The sequence below is a fragment of the Bubalus bubalis genome, chromosome 2, assembly GCF_019923935.1.
Source record: "Bubalus bubalis isolate 160015118507 breed Murrah chromosome 2, NDDB_SH_1, whole genome shotgun sequence".
NCBI lineage: Eukaryota > Metazoa > Chordata > Mammalia > Artiodactyla > Bovidae > Bubalus > Bubalus bubalis.
The window spans coordinates 132,529,064-132,555,908 of NC_059158.1; the positions used below are offsets into that span (position 1 = coordinate 132,529,064).

The 26,845-nt window shown below is 38.9% G+C and overlaps 1 long non-coding RNA gene across 1 annotated transcript; it reads left to right on the plus strand.

Annotated features, from left to right (window-relative positions):
- The first annotated feature begins 22,448 nt into the window (after positions 1 to 22,448).
- Positions 22,449 to 23,781, plus strand: LOC123328553. Its single transcript, XR_006543448.2, has 2 exons — positions 22,449 to 23,374; positions 23,495 to 23,781. It is a non-coding gene; the product is annotated as an uncharacterized LOC123328553 (long non-coding RNA).
- Positions 23,782 to 26,845: the final 3,064 nt, after the last annotated feature.

Below are 26,845 nucleotides of genomic sequence, written 5' to 3' on the forward strand. Positions count from 1 at the left end.
ACTGGTTGGATCTCCTTGCAGTCCAAGGGACTCTCAACAGTCTTCTCCAACACCACAGTTCAAAAGCATCAATTCTTCGGCGCTCAGCTTTCTTCACAGTCCAACTCTTGCATCCATACATGACCACTGGAAAAACCATAGCCTTGACTAGACTGATGTTTGTTGGCAAAGTAATGTCTCTGCTTTTGAATATGGTGTCTAGGTTGGTTATAACTTTCCTTCCAAGGAGTAAGCATCTTTTAATTTCATGGCTGCAGTCACCATCTGCAGTGGTTTTGGAGCCCAAAAAATAAAGCCTGACACTGTTTCCACTGTTTCCCCATCTATTTGCCATGAAGTGGTGGGACCAGACACCATGATCTTCGTTTTCTGAATGTTGAGCTTTAAGCCAACTTTTTCACTCTCCTCTTTCACTTTCATCAAGAGGCTTTTTAGTTCCTTTTCACTTTCTGCCATAAGGGTGGTGTCATGTGCATATCTGAGGTTATTGATATTTCTCCCAGCAATCTTGATTCCAGCTTGTGCTTCTTCCAGCCCAGCATTTCTCATCATGTACTCTGCATATAAGTTAAATATTCTTTAGAGTACATGTTATATAATCTAGAACTTATAAAGAGAAACAAGGTTATGATTGCCAAGATACAATGTAACTAGAATATGTAGCATAATATTTAAGGCAAAATCCTGAAATACTTCTACACATTTACTTCATGTTTCCAGAGATAGAAATATCATTTCTTTGGAAATTTCAGGTTATGTCAGATTCATATAAACCACTTGTGAAATTCATGTGAGAAAATAAGAGTATAGAAAGTGCTTATCCAGAATGTAAGAAGGCTGCAGCATCAGCTGGAAAGTTAGTCCGTGACAGGACTTCCACAGCAATGAGAGGCAGAGCCCCATGCTGTGAGAGGCTGAGGCCCCTGCTGGGAAATGCTGTCTGCACATTTGCTGGATTTCTTATGTTGCTGGGCTCTTTGTATTGTGTAAGTCAGAAGCAGCAGAATATGTGAAACGAGGACAGGTATATTAAAGATCTCTTGTAGCTTTGGGTTGCATGCATTTAAACTACTTAGAAACAGTAGCTCCAGGTTCATGCCTTCTGTCCTTTATATGTGTTTAATATAAAGCGTATCTTTGCTTTGTAAAATGATAACCAGAAGACTGATTTTTATGTTCAGAAAAAAAAGATGTGGCAGACATTGTTATCAGGTATCTTATGTGTGTGACAGTGTCCCTTAGCTGTAAAGGACCAGGTTATTTCTTCCAGAGCTGAAATCTTTACTATAAGTTTAACCACATATCTCTAAGCAAAGAGGGGCCTCCCCAGTGTCTCAGTGTTAAAGAATCTGCCTGCAGTGCAGGAGACATGGGTTTAATCTCTGGGTCAGGAAGATCCCCTGGAGGAGGGATGGCAACCCACTCCAGTATTCTTGCCTAGAAAATTCTATAAGCAGAGGACCCTGGTGGGCTACAGTCCATGGGGTCACAAAGAGTCAGACATGACTGAGCGCCTGAACACACACACAATCTAAGCAGAGACCTTCTTGTCCAGCTGTAGAGACAAAAGAGTTTGTGAAGAAAATGATGTGTGTGGATGGCTCATCTGAGCTCTCTCTAAGGAGAAAGGGGCTTGGTCATCTCCCACTATGTCTTTCCCCTACCTCAAGACTTTGATCCAGATAAAGTTAAATGAGGGTGAAGAAGGGAGAAAACAGAAATGGTGTGATAACAATGGAATCATGCTCTATGTTTACTTCCAAAATAATTTTTTTTAATGTATTAGTTATGACATCTCTTTCAGTTACATGGAATAAAAATTAAAGTTGAATTGTCTTAAAGAAAAATAAATGTATTGACTCCAAGATACATGATCAGGCAAGGCTGGATCCTGGTGTACAAGGACTGTTGTCAGACACCTGATTCATTCCATCCCTTGTCTTATCTTTTCCTTGGTTTTGACTTTGTTCTTAGGCTCTTTCCAAACAACTGGAGCTTTACATTCTATCACCTCAACAAACCTAGCAGAGTGTCTCTTTTTCCTTACAGATACAGAAACAATTCTCAGGTTGATGATACTCATTGGTCTAGGTCAGGTCGTGTATCTAGTCCTGAACCCGACATGTGCTCTGGTGGATAGAACCTGGGCCATGTGCCCACTCTGTCTCCTCAGTCTGATTAGGCTTGATGCCACCCATGCCAATGATCTAAGAGTAAGAAAGGGATGCCTCTGCAAACTATATGAAATAAAAAACCCAGATAACTTAAACAAATGGAAAGATATTCTTTGCTCTTGGATGGAATAGCTTAACCTCATAGAAATGTCAGCTCTCTCAAGTTAGTATGTAAGTTTAAGGCAAAACCAATAAAGATGCCAATGAACTTTTCCCCTAGAGCTAAACAAATTGAATCTAAAGATAATTTGAAAAATAAACAAGTGAGAACAACTAGGCAAACCCTAAAATGAAAAGCAATGAAAGAAATTATACTTTAATACCCCATTAAACTTTCGAGTATTGCCTATTATAAACAACACAGCCAAGTATATTTTCTTCTTGTGTATATGTGCAAAGTTTTTCTTTAAGATATCTCCTTAGGAGAGAAATTAGTAGGTTTAGGGCATGTATATTTACTAAATTAATTCTTAAAATTTTGTTTTTCAGTTCTAAAGGTTTAAAAAATTAGCTATAGTGGGCTTCCCTGGTGGCTCAGATGGTAAAGAATCTGCCTGTAATGTAGGAGACCCATGTTCAATCCCTGGGTCGGGAAGATCCCTTGGAGAAGGGAATGGGTACCACTCCAGTATTCTTGCCTGGAGAATTTCGTGGACAGAGGAGCCTGGCAGGCTACAGTTCATGGGGCTGTAGAGTTGGACACAACTAAGCAACTAAAATAGTGTGACATACATATTTCTGTATAAATGTTTTACAGTTACAATTTCTATAGTTATTGGAAATACTGAGAATAATAGAACCCACCCCATGGAATGGGAGTTAATTGAAAGTAGAGTTTACTCAACAACAAATATTGTAATTACATTAGAGAAAAATATAAAACAGGCATCATGATGGTGTTAACTGAATCTCCAATCTCTCTTCAGCAAGGAAGTCACATAACTCTTGACAAACCCCTGTCTTCTTAGTTCTTTGTGGCCCCTGATTTTTATTTTGGTTCTCCTGTTTGAATTGATTAGTCCTGTGTATCAGTAACTTTATTACTTAAGAGTTCTCAGACTGAGTTTTTAAAAATTCACACTTGACTGAATTTTCTGTCTCAAGCATCTAACACAGTGCTTGGCAAATAGAAGACCTTCTGTTCAACCAAAGTCTTTGTCAATTATAGTTTATAGCTCTAACTATCCCTGACCTTATTTGCATAGCTCCATGCAAAGTTCCATACTGGAACTTCTAATGCATGTTTGGAAATAGTATAGCCAGATGGTCCCAACAAGAATACTAAGATCACTTGAGAAAAAAAGAAATTGACCACAAACCCAAATTACACATGCCATGAGGAGCAGTTTGTTGCTGACAATCTATATTACATCTTGTGCTTTACATTAGATAGGTTTTAATCAAATATTTACTTTGTAAAAACACATTTTGTTTCAAACAAGTAGGTAATATGTCCCAAGATGGCAATTTTTTTGAGCCAACACTTAATCTGCTGTTAATTGGTCCATATATTAATCATGACTACTGCTAATTTTATAAAGGAACTTCTCAGTTGTGTACTCCAGAACATTTATTTTTTCTTGAGAATTATGCAAACTAGAAATTTATAGCTGAATTTGTATTTACCAGTGAATCGTAATGTTCACATGTCTTTATATGTCTATTATTTATCCATTAGTGATAGTGATAGTGAAGTCGCTCAGTCGTGTCCGACTCTTTGCGACCCCATGGACAGTAGCCAACCGGGCTTCTCCATCCATGGGATTTTCCAGACAAGAATACTGGAGTGGGTTGCCATTTCCTTCTCCAGGGGATCTTCCTGACCCAAGGGTCGAACCCAGGTCTCTTGCATTGTAGGCAGATGCTTTACCATCTGAGCCACTTTATCCATTAATGTATAACAAATTAGTCCAAACCTTAGTGGCTTTAAATGATATTTATTATCACTCATAGCATTTGTTATTTTTGCCAGTCAGGAATTCAGAAGTGTTTTGGCTGGATGGTTCTGGCTCAGGGATTCTAATGAAGTTGAGCCAGTTTTTAACTGGGTAGCAACCATATGAAGACCTAACTGAGGCTGGAAGATGCAGCTGGCTTCAATCTTGGAGCAATCAAGATGCTCCAATCAGGTTGGCTCACTCACCTGATTGGCAAGTTGATACTGGCTGTTGGCTTCTTGTCTAGTTTCTTGGCTTCTTGTCCAAGAAAGTACTTGAGTGATGGCCTGCGCAATCATGATCCCCTGTAGCAAGAATAATAGAGTCTCTGTGTGGAATTTTTCTTACTGTGGGATTCTCTTTCTCTCGACTCTTGTCTGATGGCACTAACCATTTATAATTGATTTCTGGGTTTTATAATTTATTAGATATTGCAAAATGGTAATATTCTATTACTGTTTTATCCCCTTTTAATTTACTAGCTAGCTGCAAAAGAGAAACATCTTTCATCTACTATTGGGTTACCCAGTGATTTGGTTAAGAGAGAAATCAAGAAAAATCTCAAACAATCTAATCTTACATCTGAAAGAACTAGGAAAAGAAGAAGAAAAGAGTCCAAGTTAGTAGAAGGATATAATAAAGTTCAGAGTGAAAATAAATGATACAGAGACACACACACACACAAAAGCAAAGCAGAAAAACCATAGAAAAGAGCAACAGTTGGTTCTTTGAAAAGGTAAAGTTTGTAAGCCTTTAGCTAGACTCATGAAGAAGAAAAGAAAGTTCAACTAAATAAAATCAGAAATGAAAAAGAAAGCCAGAAAGATAAATTAGGAAAACAATTTATAATGGTGTCAAAAAGAATAAAATACCCAGGAAAAAATTTAACCAAGGAAGTAAAAGGCCGGTACTCTGAAACCTGTAAGGCACTGATAAAATAAATTGAAGAAGACACAAACAAATAGAAAGATATATCATGTTCATAGGTTGGAAATTAATATTTTTACAATATCCATATTATCAAAAGCAGTCTATAGATTCAATGTAATCCCTATCAAAATACCAATGGTATTTTTTTACTGAACTAGAACAAATAATCTTAAAATGTGTATGGCGCCCAAGAAGATCCCAGCTAGCCAGAACAAACTTGAGAAAGAAAAACAAAGTTGGAGATATCACACTTCCTGATTTTAAGTTATATTACAAATGTATAGTAATAAAAAAGTATGGTACTGGCACAGAAGCAGACACACATATCAATGGAATAGAATAGAGAGGCCAGAAATAAACCAATGCTTAATTGGTTGATTAATCTACTGGAAAGAAAGACAGAATATATAGTGGGGGGAAAGACAGTCTCTTCTATATATGGTCTTGGGAAAACTGGGCAGCTGCATGCAAAAGAATGAAACTGCATCACTTTCTTATACCATTTGCAAAAATAAAGTAAAAATAAAGACTTAAATGTAGAACTTGAAACCACATTCTTTGACATTGTAGCAATATACTTTTTTTCAATCTATTTCCCTAGGTAAGGGTAACAAAAGCAAAAGTAAAGAAATGCAAAAACAACAACAACAACAGAAAAACAAGGTAAAAAGTTTTTACACAGTGAAGGAAATTATCAACACAACAGAAAGGTAATGTACTGAATGGGAGAAGATATTTGCAAATCATGTGTCCAATAAAGGGTTAATATCCCAAATGCATAAAGAACTCACACAATTCAATATCAAAAGAAAAAATAATTTGATTAAAAAAGATGGGCAGAGACCTGAATAAACTTTTTCCAAGGAAGACATACAGATGGGGGAAAAAGAAAAACCATGATAAATTGCTCAAATCACTGATCAACAGGGAAATGCAAATCAAAAACATAACGAGACATCACTTTGGACCTTTCAGAATGCCTATTATCAAAAAGACAACAAATAACAAGTGTTGATGAGGATGTGGAGAAAAGCGAGCCTTCTTATCCATTGGTAGGAATGTAAATTGGTAGAGCCAGTAGGATAAAAAGTATGAAGATTTCTCAAAAAATTGAAAATAGAACTACCATACAATCCAGTAGTTCCACTAATGAAAAAGGAAAACACTAATTCAAAAAGACATAAGTACCCCAATGTTCATGGCAGCATAGTCACAGTGGTCAAGATATGGAAGACACCTTCGTGTCCATTGACAAGTGAATGAATACAGAAGGTGTGGTATATTTTATTTATACAATGAAATATCACTCAGCCATAAAAATGATGAAATCTTGCTGTTTGTGACAAAATGGATGAACCTGGGGGTATTATGCTAAGTGAAATAAGTCATGTAGAAAAAGACAAACACAATGTGATTTCAGTTAAATGTGGAATCTAAAAAACAAATCACCAATCAAATAAAGCAAAACCCAAACATATTCATAGATCCTGAGAGCAAACTGGTGGTTGCCAGAAGAAAGAGGGCTGGGGGAGCTGGGTGAAATAGGTACAGAAGACTGAGAGGTACAGACTTCCAGTTAGAAAATAAATGTCATAAGGGTGTAATGTACAGCATAAGGAATATTGTCAATAATATTGTAATAACTTTGGAGATAGTAACTAGACTTACACTGATCAATTAGTAATGTGTAATATTGAACCACAATGTTGTACAATTGAAACCACTATAACATTGTATATGCTTCTGCTGTGCTGTGGGAGTTGGTTCTGTCATGTCCAACTCCTTGCAACCCCATGGACTATATAGCCCTCCAGGCTCTTTTGTCCATGGGATTCTCCAGGCAAGAATACTGGCATGGATGCCATGTCCTCCTCCAGGGGATCATCCCAACCCTGGGATCAAGTCTGCATTGCTTACATCTCCTGCACTGGCAGGCAGTTTCTTTAGCCCTAGCCACCTGGGAAGCCCAATACTGTATATAAATTACCAAAAAAAAAAAAACAAACAAAAAACAAACTAAAAATATTGTAATCAGATAAAGTGAAAAAAAGAAGGAAAAATGCTAGAGTACTTCTATTTATTTACCAGTTTTAAAAATGATGACTTAATATATATCTACAAGGATTTTTTATCATTATTAATTAAAACAGATTTAAACAAAATGATATGTTTCAATCTATTAAAGATATTCTTAACATGCTTAAATTATCCTGTCTTTGACCAATGAATTCCTCTTAAGCTGGCTCCAGAGTCCTTCTGAAATAACTCTAGTAGTTTTTAAGAGTTTCATTTTCCTTCCCCTTCTGAATATGAGAAAATATTCTAGACTTACCTTGTGTACTTCTGCCTCAGTCTTGAACTCAGGCTTTTTTCCCCCAAAGGTTTTGCATAGAGATGTACCAGAATATTTTAAACTTTAAGCTTAGCAAAAATCAACATCTGTTGGATAGGATGTGAACTACTAGTTCAAGGAAGAGTCCATTTTCAATGTTCTATAGTGCTGCAATATTTTCAATGATGGCATATTATATTTGCAGTTCTAGGTTTTGGTGGTTGCTGGAATATAAAGCAAGGAGCTCTGAAAATCAGTTTGGAACAGGAAATGAGAGTGCTGTGTCTAATCTGATTCCAAGGTTTGAGAGACTGTGCAGACCCCAACAGGTGCATCAGTCCTATTAGTAATCTTCACTGTTAAAGAATGAAATAAATTCTTTTTTCAATTTATGTGTATTACTTCGTTTCAAATGACTGCTAAGTTGTTAGGAAATAAATAAATTCTTTGGTCCTAACTACTTAATAATTCCCAATGGTAAAGAATTTGCCTGCCAATATAGGAGACTCAGGAGACATGGGTTTGGTCCTTGGGTCAGGAAGATGCCTCAGAGTAGGAAAAGGCAACCCACCAGTATTCTTGCCTGGAAAATGCCATGGACAGAGGAGCCTGGTGGGCTACAGTCCATGGGGTCACAAAGAGTCAGACATGGCAGCATGCACACACACAACTACTTAATAATTGAAATTATTGAATTTTTAAACTAAAAAAAAAAAAAATCTAGGGCTTCTAGGTGGTGCTAGTGGTAAAGAACCAGCCTGGCAATGCAGGAGACAAAAGAGACACAGGTTTAATCCCAGGGCCAAAAAATTCCCCTGGAGGAGGGCATGGCAACCCACTCTAGTATTCTTGCCTGGAGAATCCCATGGACAGAGGAGCCTGGCAGGGTACAGTCCATGGGGTAGCAAAGAGTCAGACACTACTGAAGCAACTTAGCACACACCTATGCATGTACCAAGAAAAAAACTACTGAGACATCAAGACATTAGAAACGGAGAATGTTTGGGAGGCTCTGGATTAAGCTCTCCTTGTTTTTGTCTGTATGCAGCATGTGGTTATATATGATCATTTAGCTGAGTGCTAACTTTGACATGTGTGATGTCATTTAGGCCTCTTAACAACCCTTTGGGCTTCCCAGGTGGCTCAGTGGTAAAAAAATCTGTCTGCTGTACAGGAGATGCAAGAGAAATGGGTTCAATCCCTGGGTGGGGAAGACCCCTGGAGAAGGAAATGGCAACCCATTACAGTATTCTTGCCTGGAGAATCCTGTGGACAGATGAGCTTGGTGGGCTACAGTCCATAGGGTCACAAAAAAGTCTGACAGGACTTAGTGACTAAACAACAAATATTATAGCAACTTCTTTATTATAGTAACTTCTTGAAGTTACTGTCCCAAAATGTGAAGGTTCATTTAGCTAAAACAAGAACAATATAATAGAGCTGGAAGTGGTCACAGTGCTAGTCTAGTAAAATATTAGAGTCTATCTGTTTGTTGAGACTTTAACTTGCTTTCTCTAACAACTTGTTTGTGATGCTGAATTACTCCAGGGGCTAATTTCCTTATTGAAAAGCCACATCACCAAATTTAATTTCAGATAAGTATGGCTGCTCTACCAGGCCCAGGTTAACTACTGCATAATTATATAATATTTTGAAGGCAGATGCACAAGAGTGGGTGTCACTGTCAACTTCATGAAACTCCCACTCTTGCCTCAAGACAGTTTAGGAATTTAACATGCACATGACCACTTAACATATAGCACTAGGCAAGGTGCCAGAGTCAACTGATATATAACAGGAAAGCTTAAGTACTTTATTATTTCTCTTTAGATAAAATAGAAATAATAGTCCTAATAATTTTTATAAAACTCTTGGACTGTACTCCCTCTCTTTGGAGACCACTACTGCAAACCAGAGCCAAAGGTTTTTAACAAATACTTATTTGTATGTAAAGTTTATCCATTAACTGTTAAGTGTGAGAGAATTGTGCCACCACCTCTACTTACTCCTCCAACATGCAGAGAAGAAATATTAAAACCTTTTCTGCACTGAAGATGAAGATAAGAATTTTCAAGGGGTAATTATTTCCTCAACACTCCCATCTACCAAGATAGAGAGGGTGACTGCAACCCCACATAAAGGAGTTCGTCAAGGCTGTGTATTGTCACCCTGTTTATTTAACTTATATGCAGAGTACATCATGAGAAACACTGGACTGGAAGAAACACAAACTGGAATCAAGATTGCCGGGAGAAATATCAATAACCTCAGATGTGCAGATGACACCACCCTTATGGCAGAAAGTGAAGAGGAACTCAAAAGCCTCTTGATGAAAGTGAAAGTGGAGAGTGAAAAAGTTGGCTTAAAGCTCAACATTCAGAAAACGAAGATCATGGCATCCGGTCCCACCACTTCATGGGAAATAGATGGGGAAACAGTGGAAACAGTTTCAGACTTTCTTTTTCTGGGCTCCAAAATCACTACAGATGGTGACTGCAGCCATGAAATTAAAAGACGCTTACTCCTTGGAAGGAAAGTTATGACCAACCTAGATAGCATATTCAAAAGCAGAGACGTTACTTTGCCAACCAAGGTTCGTCTAGTCAAGGCTATGGTTTTTCCTGTGGTCATGTATGGATGTGAGAGTTGGACTGTGAAGAAGGCTGAGCGCCGAAGAATTGATGCTTTTGAACTGTGGTGTTGGAGAAGACTGTCGAGAGTCCCTTGGACTGCAAGGAGATCCAACCAGTCCATTCCGAAGGAGATCAGCCCTGGGATTTCTTTGGAAGGAATGATGGTAAAGCTGAAACTCCAGTACTTTGGCCACCTCATGCGAAGAGTTGACTCATTGGAAAAGACTCTGATGCTGGGAGGGATTGGGGGCAGGAGGAGAAGGGGACGACAGAGGATGAGATGGCTGGATGGCATCACTGACTCGATGGATGTGAGTCTGAGTGAACTCTGGAAGTTGGTGATGGACAGGGAGGCCTGGCATGCTGCGATTCATGGGGTCTCAAAGAGTCGGACACAACTGAGTGACTGATCTGATCTGATCTGATCTGATGGAAAAGATCTGTGACTCATTTTAATAAGGATGTAGCCCAAAGAGACTGTCAGCTTCTCCATGAACCCACTGGCTTGCTTGGTGCTGGCATGGTGAATCAGTAGTAAGGTGGGCGTAGACAGAAGGGCTGCAGGTAGCTTCATAGCTGTCAGACAGCAGAACATTCCTGATCTCTGAGAAGGTTTTAGTTTAGGATGAAGGGTGAGAGGACCTGAAGGGACATCACAGTGGGAGTGAGGAGGATGCAGAATTCATGGACCAGGCAATTGGAAATCTTGGTGAATATGCAAATTTCATGTCATTTACTTCTGCTTGCCTTATTTACTATCATCTTTAACAATGATGGGTCAGCGGCATTCCCCCTTCTCCTATGACTCTACATGTGCCCAAGTACAAAGATACAGCCCCCAGGGAAAAGCAGGGTGGCCTGGAAGCTTGAAATGACTAAGATCCTGAAAAAAATGACTTCATTCAGCATGCATTTTTGAGTTTCTACAAAGGGGCAGAGAGAGTTCCAGGGACTGAGGAAACAGTGGTCACCACAGGAGATAACAACTTTGCTTTTAGGAGCTGACATTTTCAAGGGGGAGCCTAGACAACAAAAAGATAAATGAAATACAAAGCCTGTTTGACCACGTGTTATCCAAAAGATTAAATCAGGGAGATGGAATAAGTAGTGTTGAGTGGGAAGGTATGGGCAGTGATTCAGAGGAGAGATTATAGCTTTGAATAGTGTTGCCAAGAAAGTTCCTACTACGAGTATAATTTTTGAAAAAAGACTTGAAGGAATGAGCTATGTGAATAAGTGGGGAAAAAGCATTTCAGGCAGAATAAGTGCAAACTCCCTAAGGCTGGGACATGGCTGATGGGTTGATAAACAGCATAGAAGCCAGTGCAGACAGCAGAGTGTATAGAAGGGAGACTGTTAGGAGAAAAACTTGGAGAGTAACACCATGAGTTACTCTCTGAGTTACACTATACTGAGATAGGACACATATGGAGTTTGGAGGTGATACAAATCTTCCTTACGAAAGAATTCTGTTTTGCATATGTTGATATGGGCTTTCCAGGTGGTGCTGGTAGTAAAGAACCCACATGCCAATGCAGGAGATGTATGTGACGCAGGTTTGATCCCTGGGTGGGGAATATCCCCTGGAGGAGGGCATGGCAACCCACTCCAGTATTCTTGCCTGGAGAATCCCAGGACAGAGGAGCCTGACAGGCTACAGACTATAGGATCGCCAAGAGCTGGACACGACTAAAGCAACTTAGCATGCACAGCACACACATATTTTGAAATTCTCTTCAGGAGGTGAATCTCTCTCTACCTTGAGGGTGGGCTAGACTTAGTGACTAATTTAAAAGAAAAAGTCTATAGGAAGAGAGAAATAGCTTTATAGTAGAAAAACCTAGAAAATACTGGAAAGTTGTTCCAGGAAATACTGGGAAACTGTGATAGACTAGAGGAGACTACGGAGGTATGACATGTAAGAGAGGTGTGGTACCCTTAGATCCTGGAGTAGAAAAAGGATATTAATAGAAAAACTGAGGAAATCCAAATAAACCTAGGAGGTTAATGTACTGAGGTGTTTGTTTTTGTTTAGCTTTGGCAAATGTATTATGGTAGTATAAGATATTAATGATGGGGTGAAGGGTAGACTCTGTATCTAGGAGAATGCAAGTATCTTCTCTCATTTAGTAACAGCCCTCCCAAGATTGTCTATATTACCTGGAGCTCTGAAATTATCAAAGAGATTCATTATGGCTACAAAAATAACCCTGAACAGCACAACAGTATGGAATAGGTAACCAGAGCTAATATCAGTTGCCTTGGTTACAGGAGACTTGCTGCTTACAAAGAGAAAAAAATCAAGTGGATTCAAGCTTGACCTTGTTACCTGTGAACTATAAAAAGGAAAACATCAGTCCTTCCCAGGGAATACTACAGCAATAGGCCTGCTGAGCCTGGGCGATTAGGAAAGGAAGAAGGAGATCCATATGGCTGGTTAAGGCTAGTTACTACTGATTTCCATATATCTGGCTTGATTGTGTGCTTTCCTTGATGTGAGCCCATTTTTTCAGAACTAGGATTTGACTAATTTAATTATGTTTTAAAGGATTTATTTTATATCTTGTATGAGTGAAGTCACTCAGTCGTGTCTGACTCTTTGCGACCCCATGGACTGTAGCCTACCAGGCTCCTCAGTCCATGGGATTTTCCAGGCAAGAATACTGGAGTGGGTTGCTATTTCCTTCTCTAGGGGATCTTCCTGACCCAGGGATTGAACCAGGGTCTCCCGCATTGTAGGCAGACACTTTACCGTCTGAGCTACCAGGGATATATCTTGTATATGTGCTACCAATATTGTTCTAGTAGTTTTTACTCATTTATTTTTACATATAAAGTGCTTCAATTCATTAAAACAACAATTAAAAGCAACAACAAAAAGATGGAAACTAGGGACTTCTGAAACTTATTACTAAGAGGGCAGAGAATATGTTCGTGAATTCAATTTCTAGTTTCATCATTGACCATCTATATGATTGTGAATTTATTTCTCTTATTTCTTCAAAGTCTTTATTTTCAGATTATTTCTGTTTTCATTATACATGATAACTTTAGGGCATGTCATGCGCATTTGCTCAATCACAATTTTTTTTTTTTTACCTTGCTTAAAATAAGGCACGTATTCTGTTCTGTTCTAATCTAAAATCCCTAAGGGCACTTATACCATGGGAAAATGTTATTGCCTGAGAAAGCAATATTTCATTCTTTTAGAATTCCATAAGCATACTTTCATAATAATTCCATTTAAAAACATGCAGTGTCTGTTGACAGGTGAAAAGCAATGATGTCACCACGGACTTTAGAATGTCTCCTTTGGCTTAGATTATTGTTGACAATTCTAGTTTGGGGCTTTTTCTCTTTATCTAACAAAAGCTTTTTTTTTTTTTAAAACCCTTTTATGGATCACCTGTGAAGCTGGTGGACAAACAAAACCTTTTTTTAAATTTATTTTTTTATTGAAGGATAATTGCTTTATAGAATTTTGTTGCTTTCTGTCAAACCTCAACATGAATCAGCCATAGATATACATATATCCCCTCCCTTATGAACCTCCCTCCATCTCCCTCCCCATCCCCTCTAGGTTGATACAGAGCCCCTGTTTGAGTTTCCTGAGCCATAGAGCAAATTCCCGTTGGCTATATATTTTACATATGGGACAAAACCTTTTAAGATAGCATTTTGCTAGCATCTTTCATGCCATAGGCAGAGAAATCATTGTTAATTCCCACTCCCTTCACGTTTCAACCTGTGTGAATACTCACCTGCTGTAGGAAACTCAGGGAGTATGAGAGAGAAGCAGTATGTTGAAATCATCCCCATTTATTAATTCCCTAGAATAAATAAAATTGTGACCTTAGTGACTTTGTATCTGAGTTCAAGTAAGAAACTTAATTTTTAAAATTCTATGTATCCCTCAAGATATACATTTCTAGTGACTTTAAGGAGGTCTAAAGGGAGGGGGGGAAGGTCAGCTGGAATACAAACATGATTCAATGATCAAAGGACATTTTTGAATCTGACTTTTACTTAAGTTTATAGATTTTAGGACCTGGGAATTTCAGCTTCCTCTTTCCCCTGGGCATACCCCTATGGGTTTAGTCGCTAAGTTGTATCTTACCCTTGCAACATCATGGACTGTAGCCCATCAGGCTCCTCTGTCTGTGAGATTTTCCAGGCTAGAATACTGGAATAGGTTGCTATTTCCTTCTACAAAGCATCAGTTCAGTTCAGTCGCTTAGTCATGTCCGATTCATTGCAACTCCATGGGCTGCAGCTCCCCAGGTTTCCCTGTCCATCATCAGCTACTGGAGCTTGCTCAAATTCATGTCCATTGAATTGGTGATGCCATCCAAACATCTCATCTTCTGTTGTCTACTTCTCCTCCTGCTTTCAATCTTTCCCAGCATCAGGGTTTTTTCCAGTGAATAAGTTCCTCATATCAGGTGGCCAAAGTTTTGGGCTTTCAGCTTCAGCATCAGTCCTTTCCATGAATATTCAGATTTCCTTTCAGATTGACTGGTTTGATCTCCTTGCAGTCCAAGGGACTCTCAAGAATCTTCTCCAACCTCACAGTTCAAAAACACTTCATGGTATGGGGAGGGATGTAGGAGGGGGGTTCAGGATGGGGAACACGTGTACACCCATGGTGGATGTATGTTGATGTATGGCAAAACCAATACGATATTGTAAAGTAAAAAAAAAAACAACAAAAACAACAACACTTCATCATTCAGCTTTCTTTATGGTCTAACTCTCACATGCATGCATGACTACTGAAAAAACCATAGCTTTGACTAGACAGAACTTTGTTGGCAAAGTAATGTCTCTGCCTTTTAATATACTGTCTACATTGGTCATAGCTTTTCTTCCAAGGAGTAAGCATCTTTTAATTTCATGGCTGCAGTCACCATCTGCAGTGATTTTGGAGCCCCCCCAAAATAAAGTCTGTGTTACCATTGTTTCTCCATCTATTTGCCATGAAGTGATGGGGCTGGATGCCATGATCTTAGTTTTCTGAATGTTGAGTTTTAAGCCAACTTTTTCACTTTCCTCTTTCACTTTCATCAAGAGGCTCTTTAGTTCTTCTTCACTTTCTGCCATAAAGGTGGTGTCATCTGCATATCTGAGGTTATTGATATTTCTCCCGGCAATCTTGATTCCAGCTTATGCTTCTTCCAGTCCAGCGTTTCTCATGATGTACTCTGAATATAAGTTAAATAAGCAGGGTGACAATATGCAGCCTTGATGTACTCCTTTTCCTGATTTGGAACCAGTCTGTTGTTCCATGTCCAGTTCTAACTGTTACTTCTTGACCTGCATACAGATTTCTCAGGAGGCAGGTAAGTAGTCTGATATTCCCATCTCTTTAAGAATTTTCCACAGTTTGTTGTGATCCACACAGTCAAAGGCTTTGGCATAGTAAATAAAGCAGAAGTAGATGTTTTTCTGAAACTCTTATGATTTTTTGATGATCCAACAGATGTTGGCAATTTGATCTCTGGTTCCTCTGCCTTTGCAAAATCTAGCTTGAGCATCTGGAAGTTCATGGTTCATGAACTCTTGAAGCCTGGCTTGAAGAATTTTGAGTATTACTTTGCTAGTGTGTGAGATGAGTGCAATTGTGTGGTAGTTTGAACATTCTTTGACTTTGCCTTTCTTTGGGATTGGAATGAAAACTGATCTTCTCCACTCCTGTGATCCCTGCTGAGATTTCCAAATTTGCTGGCATATTGAGTGCAGCACTTTGACAGCATCATCTTTTAGGATTTGAAATAGCTCAACTGGAAATCCATCACCTCCACTAGCTTTGTTTGTAGTTATGCTTCCTAAGGCCCACTTGCATCTCCAAGGCATACCCCTATCAGTCAGTCAGTCAGTTCAGTCACTCAGTCGTGTCCGACTCTTTGCGACCCCATGAATCGCAGCACGCCAGGCCTCCCTGTCCATCACCAACTCCTGGAGTTCACTCAGACTCACGTCCATCTAGTCAGTGATGCCATCCAGCCATCTCATCCTCTGTCATCCCCTTCTTCTCTTGCCCCCAATCCCTCCCAGCATCAGAGTCTTTTCCAATGAGTCAACTCTTCGCATGAGGTGGCCAAAGTACTGGAGTTTCAGCTTTAGCATCATTCCTTCCAAAGAAATCCCAGGACTGATCTCCTTCAGAATGGACTGGTTGGATCTCCTTGCAGTCCAAGGGACTTTCAAGAGTCTTCTCCAACACCACAGTTCAAAAGCATCAACTCTTTAGCACTCAGCCATCTTCACAGTCCAACTCTTGCATCCATACATACATTTAATTCAAATGCTTAAACAAACAAAACAAGAAACCCCAAAACAATACCCCAGAATTATTATCCTTATGTCATATTTTAGAGAATAATTAGAAACTTGTTTTTTTCTGGCAGAATGGAGATGCTAAAGTTTCCCCAGCCTTCAGGGGCTTATTTCTTAATCATAAAGGATGTCTGCCCTTTGAGGGCTCCTGTTTGTCACATCAGACCATGGGGTTGGTGCCATCGAAACTCCCCATTCTGGTCACTCACTTGTGACAAACTAATATCACTTCTTTTTAGTAAATGTGTGTGTGTGCTCAGTCAGTCATGTTTGACTCTTTGAGACCCTTGGATTCCCTGGTAGCTCAGACGGTAAAGCATCTGCCTGCAATGTGGGAGACCTGCATTGCGGGATTCAATCCCCAGGTCAGGAAGATCCCCTGGAGAAGGAAATGGCAACCCACTCCAGTACTCTTGCCTGAAAAATTCCATGGATGGAGGAGCCTGGTAGGCTACAGTCCATGGGATCTCAAAGAGTCGAACACAACTGAGCAACTTCACTGTTCACTGGACTGTAGCCCACCAGGCTCCTCTGTCCATGGAATTTATCGGCCAAGAATACTGGAATGGGTTGCTATTTCCTCCTCCAGGGGATCTTCCTGACCCAGGGTTGGAATCTGTATCTTCTTCATCTCCTGCATTGGCAGGCAGATTCTTTACCACTGCATCACCTGGGAAACCCTCTTTTTAGTACACATTTTAGTCTGAGTAGGAGACAATTAAATCATTTGAATGTACCAAGAACATTATTAGGAAATTCTACTTTGGGCAGCTTAAGCTGTTCATATTTTCTTGAAACATCTGTTCTATATTAGGATATATTCATTTATTTTAAAAGGCCAGTGTTAACTAACAAACTTGAGAGAGCTGAATAAGAATCATCAGATTCCATTTTAAAAGATTTTTATTCAGTCATTTGGATAGTTTATTTGGAGGATATTAATAAGATATATATATATTGAATAGTCTAGGTTGGGTAGTAAGTACTAAGTCTTCTCTTAGGATTTAAGATAATTATGAGATAATATGGAGTTAAAACTTGAAATATAACTAAAAAGGTGTACTTTTGATATTACAACTATTCTTAAACTTTATGGAATTTTGACATTCCATTTTGGTTATCCTATCCTATTTGGTTATCCAATTAGTTTTCTCTGTCTCCATAAATGTTAAAGTGCCATGTGGTATGCACATGTATTTTAAACTAATGTAGATTAGAATTAACTTTAAACTGTATGAAGTCTATTGTTCAAAGGAATTAGGGATTACAGAATCAAGGCAGCAATTAGCAACTAATTCTGAGCACTCATTGAGCTTCATCTTGGAATATCTAATCCTTGATTTTAAGTGAATAATTGTGGTAGGAGAAGAATCAGTATTCCACAAATTCATGATGAAAGACTGTTATTGCTCAAGCTTAATTATCATGACTGACATAAATACTTGAAAGTAAGTAATAAAACTCACTCTCAACACTACCAGTACCTCCTGTATTTGAAATTCAATTTGTAGATAAGGAGAATTAAAAAGAAGATGAGAAACAGTGTGCATTCCAATCTGCCATCAAGGTTATTCACTAGTCAAATTCCCTTGCTTTTTCGGTTTCATCATATACTCTATCTTTCTAAAACCTGATTATTTCAGCAATATGGCTTTATTTACTAAAACAAAAGTGTTTGTCAAGGAGGCCGTTTTCTCTCTGAAAAAAAAAAAAAATAGAAAAAGAAAATCAAGTTATAAAAGATGAAATGATGCGACTAGCCAATTTAAATGATGCTGTGTCTAAGCTTTATTCTTTTCTTTTTTGCAGTTGCATTAACCTATTTCTTTCTCTGTATCTTACTGGAGAAAATTACTAATAGTCAAAAAGTCCTTACAGTCCTTAAAATGAGATCCTTGCTATAAAGCCTGTTTTCTGGCCTAGCAGCAAGACTTCAGGGTTAAAGATCATGGTTATCAAGAGACCAACCACAGTAGCTCGAATTTTTACAGCTGTTATAACCCCAAGTGTTTTTCTGCTTTAAGTTTCTCTATGACCTAAGTCCCTGATTTACAGGGTGACCTTGCACAAATTGCTTAACCTTTCTGGACATCATTTTACTCTAAGACTCTTCGTTAAGGTGCTACCCATTTCTGAAATACAATTTAAATTCTCTGAATACAGAGCACTTACAAGTCAAACCGAAATATGGGATTCATCCAATCATTAGCTAATAGCTTATAGTCTTGTTTAGAAGAGAAATACATTATATTATATTCAAATATATTATATTCAAAATGCTCTATTACTAAGACAATCTGTGGTCTGAAGGGATCTTTTTAGAGTTTGGAAGCAGGAAGGATTTCTCTTTGAAAACAGACCAGACACATTTTTTTTTTCCTTCCCCAAAGTTGAAACTTTTTGTTTTGTATTGGGGTATAACTGATCAGACACATTTCTAGTGTAGTAGAACAGAGTGTTTCTCCAAGAGAATGTTCTTCTACTTCAGTTCTGTTTTTCAAAATTATTTAAAAATTAGAAATTGTTTAAAAAATAGAAAAATTATTTTAAAATCATTAAAAAATTAGAAACTAAAGGAATGGCTATGTGCCTTTTCAGCATTATATTATAACATTGTCTCACAGGCCCATCCAAGAATTACTTAATTCTTTTGGGGGAATATCCTTTTGCTAGACATATTACTTTTTTTTATTGATTAGGATTCATTTTCTGTGATATTACTTTTTAATGAAGTTTTAAAGTTTTATCTGGTAGACATACAAATAATTTCTATCTAGTAGAAAATATAACCCTAAGATGATGACTTTATTGCTTTGTAGAATATCAACCAGTTTTGCATTGAACCTAGCAATCAATTCCAACATTCTTCCTTCTGTTTCTGTAACTACTCAGTTCTCCAAATGCTCTTTGAACCAGTTTTATCATCCTGCTGGTTTCCCCATTAATGGGTTATATAAATTTTGACCTACTTAATATTTATGAGTCAGAGTTGTTAACATGAAGACATTTTTCTTTGACAGTTTGTTGTTGCTTTTGCTACCTTCCTGCTGCCACCACCTGGAGGAGCAAAGTGTTGCCCAAAGCAGAAAAATTTCCAACTCTAAATACTCGGAGCTGTTTAGATTCCCATCCTTTTTCCTTTCTTGTCCGTGTGTGATCCCTTACTTCATAGTGTCTGTTGTAATGATTGAATCCAATTACAGTACATCATTGGCATTTGAATTTTTAAAATTTGTGCTTTTGACTATTTTCAAGCCACGTAACATGTAGGGATTTGCAGTTTTGCTGAGGAATGAATTTTGGTTGTAAACTTTGCAATACTGATGTGCTGGAACGACACAAAAATAGGGAGGCATCCACTACAGCCTTTGAATTTCGTCTTGGCTGTGTTCTTTCTCATCAGCATGCACACTAACTCTCCTAAAGTGATAAAAACTTAGCTTCTTTGTGTAAAATCGGCTATAAAAGAAAATCATCTGCTAGTGTTTGTGATAGTAGTAAAGAGAAAGTAAAAAAGTCTAAAAAAGTAGTCATTCTTGGGCACAAAGCAGAAGTTTTGGCTGTGCCAAATACACCATCAGTTTGATTAATTCAGCAAAAAGCATGAAAAATGTTTGTCCTAATAATCAACTACTTCCTTAAAATAATATTATTTACTCTCATTAAGTTGTCAAAATTTATGAAATAATATTAGTATTTCAAGCATTTGAGAGAGTGTTGTTCTCATCTGGAAGGTAGAGCAAGAGGGTGGAAAGGTCAGTGAACTTGTATTCTTAATGCCTGAGTTCAAGTTGTAGCTCTTCTATTAATTAGCTGTAGAACCTATATCTAAAACCTCTTGGTCATAAATTCTGGGAAGACCTTGTTTATTGATTTATTGACTGGGTTACATGAAGTTCTAGGTTTGGGATAGATTAGTGACTATTATAAAGATCTCTGCCCTCAAAGAGCTTTCATTTTGCCTTGTAGAAGGGAAAGGAAGAGAGAGGGGAAACACAGTGGGAAGAAAATAAATAACCAAATACCTTAGAATATGACAAATGACTTCCCTGGTGGCTCAGATGGTAAAGAATCCGCCTGCAATGTGGGAGACCTGGGTTCCATCCCTGGGTTGGGAAGTTCCCCTGGAGAAGCGAACAGCAACCGACTCCAGTGTTCTGGCCTGGGAAATCCCATGGACAGAGGAGCCTGGCAGGCTATAGTCCGTGGGGGTCACAAAGAGTTGGATACAATTGAGTGACTTTCACTTTAATGACAAATGACATAGAAAATATTTTAGAAATGGGAGAGGGTTAGTGGCAAGTGGCAGTGTGTGTGTGTCCAGTTGTGTCATTGCAGTAATAAGATGGTGAAGGTAAACCTCCATGATATGGTGGCATCTGAGAAATGCATGAAGAAAGAGTAATGGTGGCTACCGAGCCTAACAGTGGTTTCAATCCTGTCAGATCTAATAAGCCATCGTCTTCCTCTGTGCCAGTTCGGGGCACAGTTGGGGATTCTGAGCAGTAGATTGATACAAGAGTATTTTAAAAGAATGACTAGCTGCCATGCCAAGGAGTCTTGTAAAGGGACAAGGATGCAAGTGGGCGAACTGTTAAGAGGCTATATCAGCAGCTAGTTGAGAGATGATGACTTAGAGAAGGTGGTAGCTGAGAAGGTGGAGAAAAGCATTCAGATTCTGAATATATTTTGAAAGTACAGTAAATAAGATTTGTGGTTGGAATGGATATGAGCTGAGAGAGAAAGAGAAGTCAAAGTGGACTCCAGGGTTTTTCATCTGCTGAAAAGAAAGGTGGGGTTGCTATTAACTGAGAGAAGGCTGAGGGTAGAACAGGTTTTGGGAAGTAAGATCAGATCAGATTTTGGGCATGTTGTGTTTCAGATATTTATTTTATGTCCAAGGACTTACAAATCTGGAGCCTATGAATGTGGTCTGAGTTGGAGATATCCATTTGAAGGTCAGCAGGATATCACTGATACTTAAAGCCATAATACTGCTTTTTTCACCAAGGGAATCAGTGTTATGTAGTGAGAGAAAAGACTGAGCCCTGTTGAATTGCAACATTCAAGGATCTGAGAAAAAGAGGAAGAGCCAACCAAGGAGATTAAGAAGGAGCAGCCAGTGAGATAGGAGAAAAAACAGAGAAGGTGGTGTCCGGCAAGCTAAGTGAAAAAGTGTTATGAAAAAGGAGGGAGTAATCAACTGTGCCAAATGCTGCTGATAGGCAAGTGAAGGACTTGGCTGCTGGATTTAGCAGCATGGTAGATGTTCACATTTAGAGTGAACAGTTAAGAGAAGTTTCATTGGAGGCAAAAATCTGACTAAATTGGTTTTCATGGAGAATGGCAAGAAATAAAAACAGACAGTAGGAATAAGTCACTTCCTGGAGGTGTTTTTCTTTTAAAGAAAGGGAATAAATGAGCCAATAGCCAGTGAGTTAAGTGGAATACAGAGAAGTGCTTGTTTTATTATTTTTTAAAATGTTTTTTAAAGATAGGAATGACGTCAGTATCTTATTTGCATTTGAATGTAAATGATCCAGCAGTGTGTCCTAGAGTGATATCTTTGAGTGGGCTGTAGAGGATGGGATTTAGTGACTAAGAAGAGGTGTTGACTTTAGGTAAGATTATGGATAGTAGCAGGCAGAGAGACAGAGATGTGATACCTGTACTGGTGGGCGGGTAAATACAGCAGATAGAAGTCTGTGGAATTTCTCTTCTGATTGCTTTGATTTTCTCAGTGACAAATGATAATGAAAATAGGAAGGAGGTTTGAGTACTTGAGAAGAGTGAAAATGATTGTCTAGAAGAGTGAGAAATTGAATGATCTTGGGAAACTAAGTTGTGATATACCTGTTGTTATGGGCTTCCCCTGTGGCTTACAGGGTAAATAATCCATCTGCAATGCAGGAGACACAGAAGATGTGGGTTTGATCTCTGTATCAGGAAGATTCCCCTGGAGGAGGAAATGGCAACCCTGTCTAGTATTCTCACCTGAAAAATCCCATGGACTGAGGACCCTGGCAGACTCAAGTCCATGATCTCAAAGAGTTGGACATAACTAAGCAACTAAGCAAGTAGTATTAAGAACATATTTGAGGAACCATTCATAAGCTTGAAGTGAGACCATTCAGCATAATTCTATATCTTTCTCCAGCCACTGTTAGTGGAGGGTGGAGGTTTGGCATTGGCAGAGAGTTGCATTTTAACCAAGATTCTAGTTGTCCAAGTAAGTATGATAAATCTGAAAACAGGCAAAAGAGTCAAGGGTATACATAAGGGACCAGTTACAAAGTTTGGTCTTGGAATTTAAGCTTGGCAAGTAGGATAAGGATAAGCAGTAGTGGAATTGTGGTAGATCAGTGGATTGGAGGTCCCAGTGAATTGGAATGATGATTGGGAATGGGATAGTACAAGGAGTGATCTGGGAAGATTGGAGGTGGTGGTCAGAGGGTGGAATGCATGACTTTGACATTAGAAAGAGTTGCATTTATTTGTAATGACGTGGTCTTAAGGCAATGATCATGATTAGAGGCTGTGGTAGATGTGGTAGAATGGTTAACATGGTCAATGGAGAAGAGAAGAGAAAGTTCAAGGAACTGAAAGGCCAGGGTGTGGGCATGATGATCTACTTGTGTATTCATAGGTTCAAGAATTAAGGCAGGAGTAGCTCTGGAGGGTACAACTATGAATCAGGATCTAGAGTCAAGAGAAATGAAAAGAAAGCAGAGTCATTAACCAATGAGTGATATATGATGATGTTAGATTCAAGCTGGCACTTCCAGGGGAGAGAGAGGGAGCAGTGTCTGAAAGTCATGAGGAGCAAGGGTGACACCTACTCCTCTCCAGGCTTGAAGATCTGAAGGCTCCAAAAGGAAAAGCAGTCTCCAATTGGAAGGTTGATAGGGTATTCTCAAGAAAGCCAGGTTTTGATGAAAGTAAGAAGGTGAAGGGGGTGTTCAAAGCATGTTTGTGAAAATAGAGGTGCGGCATCCAGCCATCAAGATGATACCCAGTGATCCTTACTGCCAGGTATTTAAGCCTTTTTTTAGTTCCTTCCCTTATTTAATCAGCTGACCTCTGTGACCATAGAATACTGCAGAAATGATGACATGTAATAAAAGACACTGTAGCTTTTGTTTGCTCTTTCAGATACCTGGTTCTTAGTGAATCCAGCCACCAGACCATGAGGACACTCAGGAAGCCCTGTCGAGAGGCCCTTATGGAGAGGAAGAGAAGTTTCCCCCAACAACTACCACAAACTTGCCAGTATGCAAGTGAGCTACATTAAAAGCAGATAAAAGCAGATCCTTTCAGTCAAACTTTCAGATGACTGCAGCCTTGTAAGAGATGCCAAGCTGAAAGTGTCTAACCAAGCCATCACCTGACTTTTAATCTGCAAAAACTGTGCTATATACTAAATGATTATTTTTATTTTAAGTCACTAATTTTTGAAGTTATTTACTATGCAGCAAATCTATTGATAATTAACATAAGGGTATTTTGAAAATAGTGGTACTGAATTTCAGAAAGCACAGTGGATAGGTTTCAGGATTGGTGGAAGGGAGAGGAGATGAAAGAATAGGATATGCAAAGAGTTTTTTATTTTTATTTTTTTAATTCTATTTTTATTTATTTTTTAACCCTAGAAACATTTTGTATTTTTAACACCAGAAACATTTTGTATGGGCTTCCCTGGTGGCTCAGCTGGTAAAGAATCTGCCTGTAATACCACAGACCTGGGTTCGAACCCTGGGTTGGGAAGATCCCCTGGAGAAGGGAACTGCTACCCACTCCAGTATTCTGGCCTGGAGAATTCCATGGACTGTGTAGACCATGGGGTCTCCAAGAGTCAGACAGGACTGAACAACTTTCATGTTCACAGCCAATTAACAACATTGTGATAGTTTCAGGTGAACAGTGAAGGAACTCAGACATACATAAACATGTATCCATTCTCCCCAAACCTCCCTCCCACCCAGGCTGGCACATAATATTGAGCAGAATTCCATGTGCTATACAATAGGTTTTTGTTGGCTATCCATTTTAAATATAGCAGTGTGTACATGATCTTCCCAAAGTCCTTAACTATCCCTTCACCCTGGCAACCATGAATTTGTTTTCCAAGTCTGTGAGTCTCTTTCTGTAAAGAGTTTTAAAAGGATTAGAGTGTGGAGATAAGAGGGAGTCTGGGAGGGTTTTTGGTGGCTGACATAAATCAGGATAAATGAAAAAAATGAGATCATTGTGAAGACAGATAATGGTGGTGAGAACGTGTGTTTGGTGGTGAAGAAAGAGGGAGTTTCTGGAGATCTATCTTCACCTTTGATGAAAGGTGATCTTGGTCCCAGGGACAGTTCACTCTTGGCCACTGGTCTAATGTGAGTACTTTTTGTGGATCCCTGTTAACTGTATTCCCTGGTGGCCCAGCAGTATAGAATCCACCTGCCAGTTCCTGCCAGTTTAGGAGAGGCAGTTTTGATCCCTGGGCCAGAGAGATCCCCTGGAGAAGAAAATGGCAACACACTCCAGTATTCTTGCTCCAGAAATCCCGTGGACAGAGGAGCCTGGCAGGCTATAGTCCACAGTGTTGTAAAAGTCAGACATGACTTAGTGACTAAACAAACTGTTAATTGTATATGGTATATATCTCCCATTTGATTTTCATATTATTATCCTTCACGAATGAGAATATTGAGACCTAAAGAGGTTAAGTAACTGGCCTGAGGGCACACAGTGAGTAAGGTAGACTCAGAATTTGAATTAGGGTCTCCTGACTTTAAATCCTGCCCTAATTCCATATTCTACCTGCAGACAGAAAAATTTAAAAACCAAAGTACTTTAATTTTCTAAGGGTAGGATTGCAAGTTAGTCATCTCAGACATAGACCAGTGGAGTATAATTATAAATACTCTTTAAAAATACCCACATGATACCTGTGCATAATGACGTAGAAAAGAATCCAATATGAGAGCCATTTACATCTGATCAGAGTAATATCAAGTATGTGAAAGATACCAGAAAACAGAAGAAGAGAGATAAGAACCAGAAGTATAAAATGAATGCTAAATTCATTGCTGTATTTTTCTCCCCAGTTAGAATGTAAATTCTATGAGGGTAGAACTTTGCCTTGTGTCTGGCACTCACTAGGTACTCAATAAGTCTTAGTATATGTTAAAAAAAAATGAAGATATAGGGCTCAGCCAAAGGAAAAGTCTTTTCAATGAAAACATCCTAAGTAACATGCCCAGGATAAGAGAGTGGTCAAGACAGTTTAGTTCAGTCGCTCAGTCGTGTCCCACTCTTTGCGACCCCATGAATCGCAGCATGCCAGGCCTCCCTGTCCATCACCAACTCCCAGAGTCCACCCAAACCCATGTCCATTGAGTTGGTGATGCCATCCAGCCATCTCATCCTCTGTTGTCCCCTTCTTCTCCTGCCCTCAATCTTTCCAGCATCAGTGTCTTTTCAAATGAGTCAGCTCTTCACATCAGGTGGCCAAAGTATTGGAGCTTCAGCCTCAGCATCAGTCCTTCCAATGAACACCCAGGACTGATCTCCTTTAGGATGAACAGGTTGGATTTCCTTGCAGTCCAAGGGACTCTCAAGAGTCTTCTCCAACACCACAGTTCAAAAGCATCAATTCTTCTGTGCTCAGCTTTCTTTATTTATAGTCCAACTCTCACATCCATACATGACCACTGGAAAAACCATAGCCTTGACTGGTTGGACCTTTGTTGGCAAAGTAATGTCTCTGCTTTTTAATATGCTGTCTAGGTTGGTTATAACTTTCCTTCCAAGGAGCAAGTATCTTTTAATTTCATGGCTGCAATCACCATCTGCAGTGATTTTGGAGCCCCAAAAAATACAGTCAGCCTCTGTTTCCACTGTTTCCCCATCTATTTCCCATAAAGTGATGGGACCGGATGCCATGATCTTAGTTTTCTGAATGTTGAGGTTTTTTTTTGTTTTTTGTTTTTTAATTTTTAAAATTTCTCTTAATAATTAAAACCCTCCTCCCTTCTCCCTCCCCATACCATCCCTCTGGGTCGTCCCAGTGCACCAGCCCCAAGCATCCAGTATCATGCATCTAACCTGGACTGGTGACTCATTTCATATATGATATTATACATATTTCAATGCCGTTCTCCCAAATCATCCCACCCTCTCCCTCTCCCACAGAGTCCAAAAGACTGTTCTATACATCAGTGTCTCTTTTGCTGTCTCATATACAGGGTTATTGTTACCATCTTTCTAAATTCCATATATATGCATTAGTATACTGTATTGGTGTTTTTCTTTCTGGCTTACTTCACTGTGTATAATAGGCTCCGGTTTCATCCACCTCATTAGAACTGATTCAAATGTATTCTTTTTAATGGCTGAGTAATACTCCATTGTGTATATGTACCACTGCTTTCTTATCCATTCATCTGCTGATGGACATCTAGGTTGCTTCCATGTCCTGGCTATTATAAACAGTGCTGCAATGAATATTGGGGT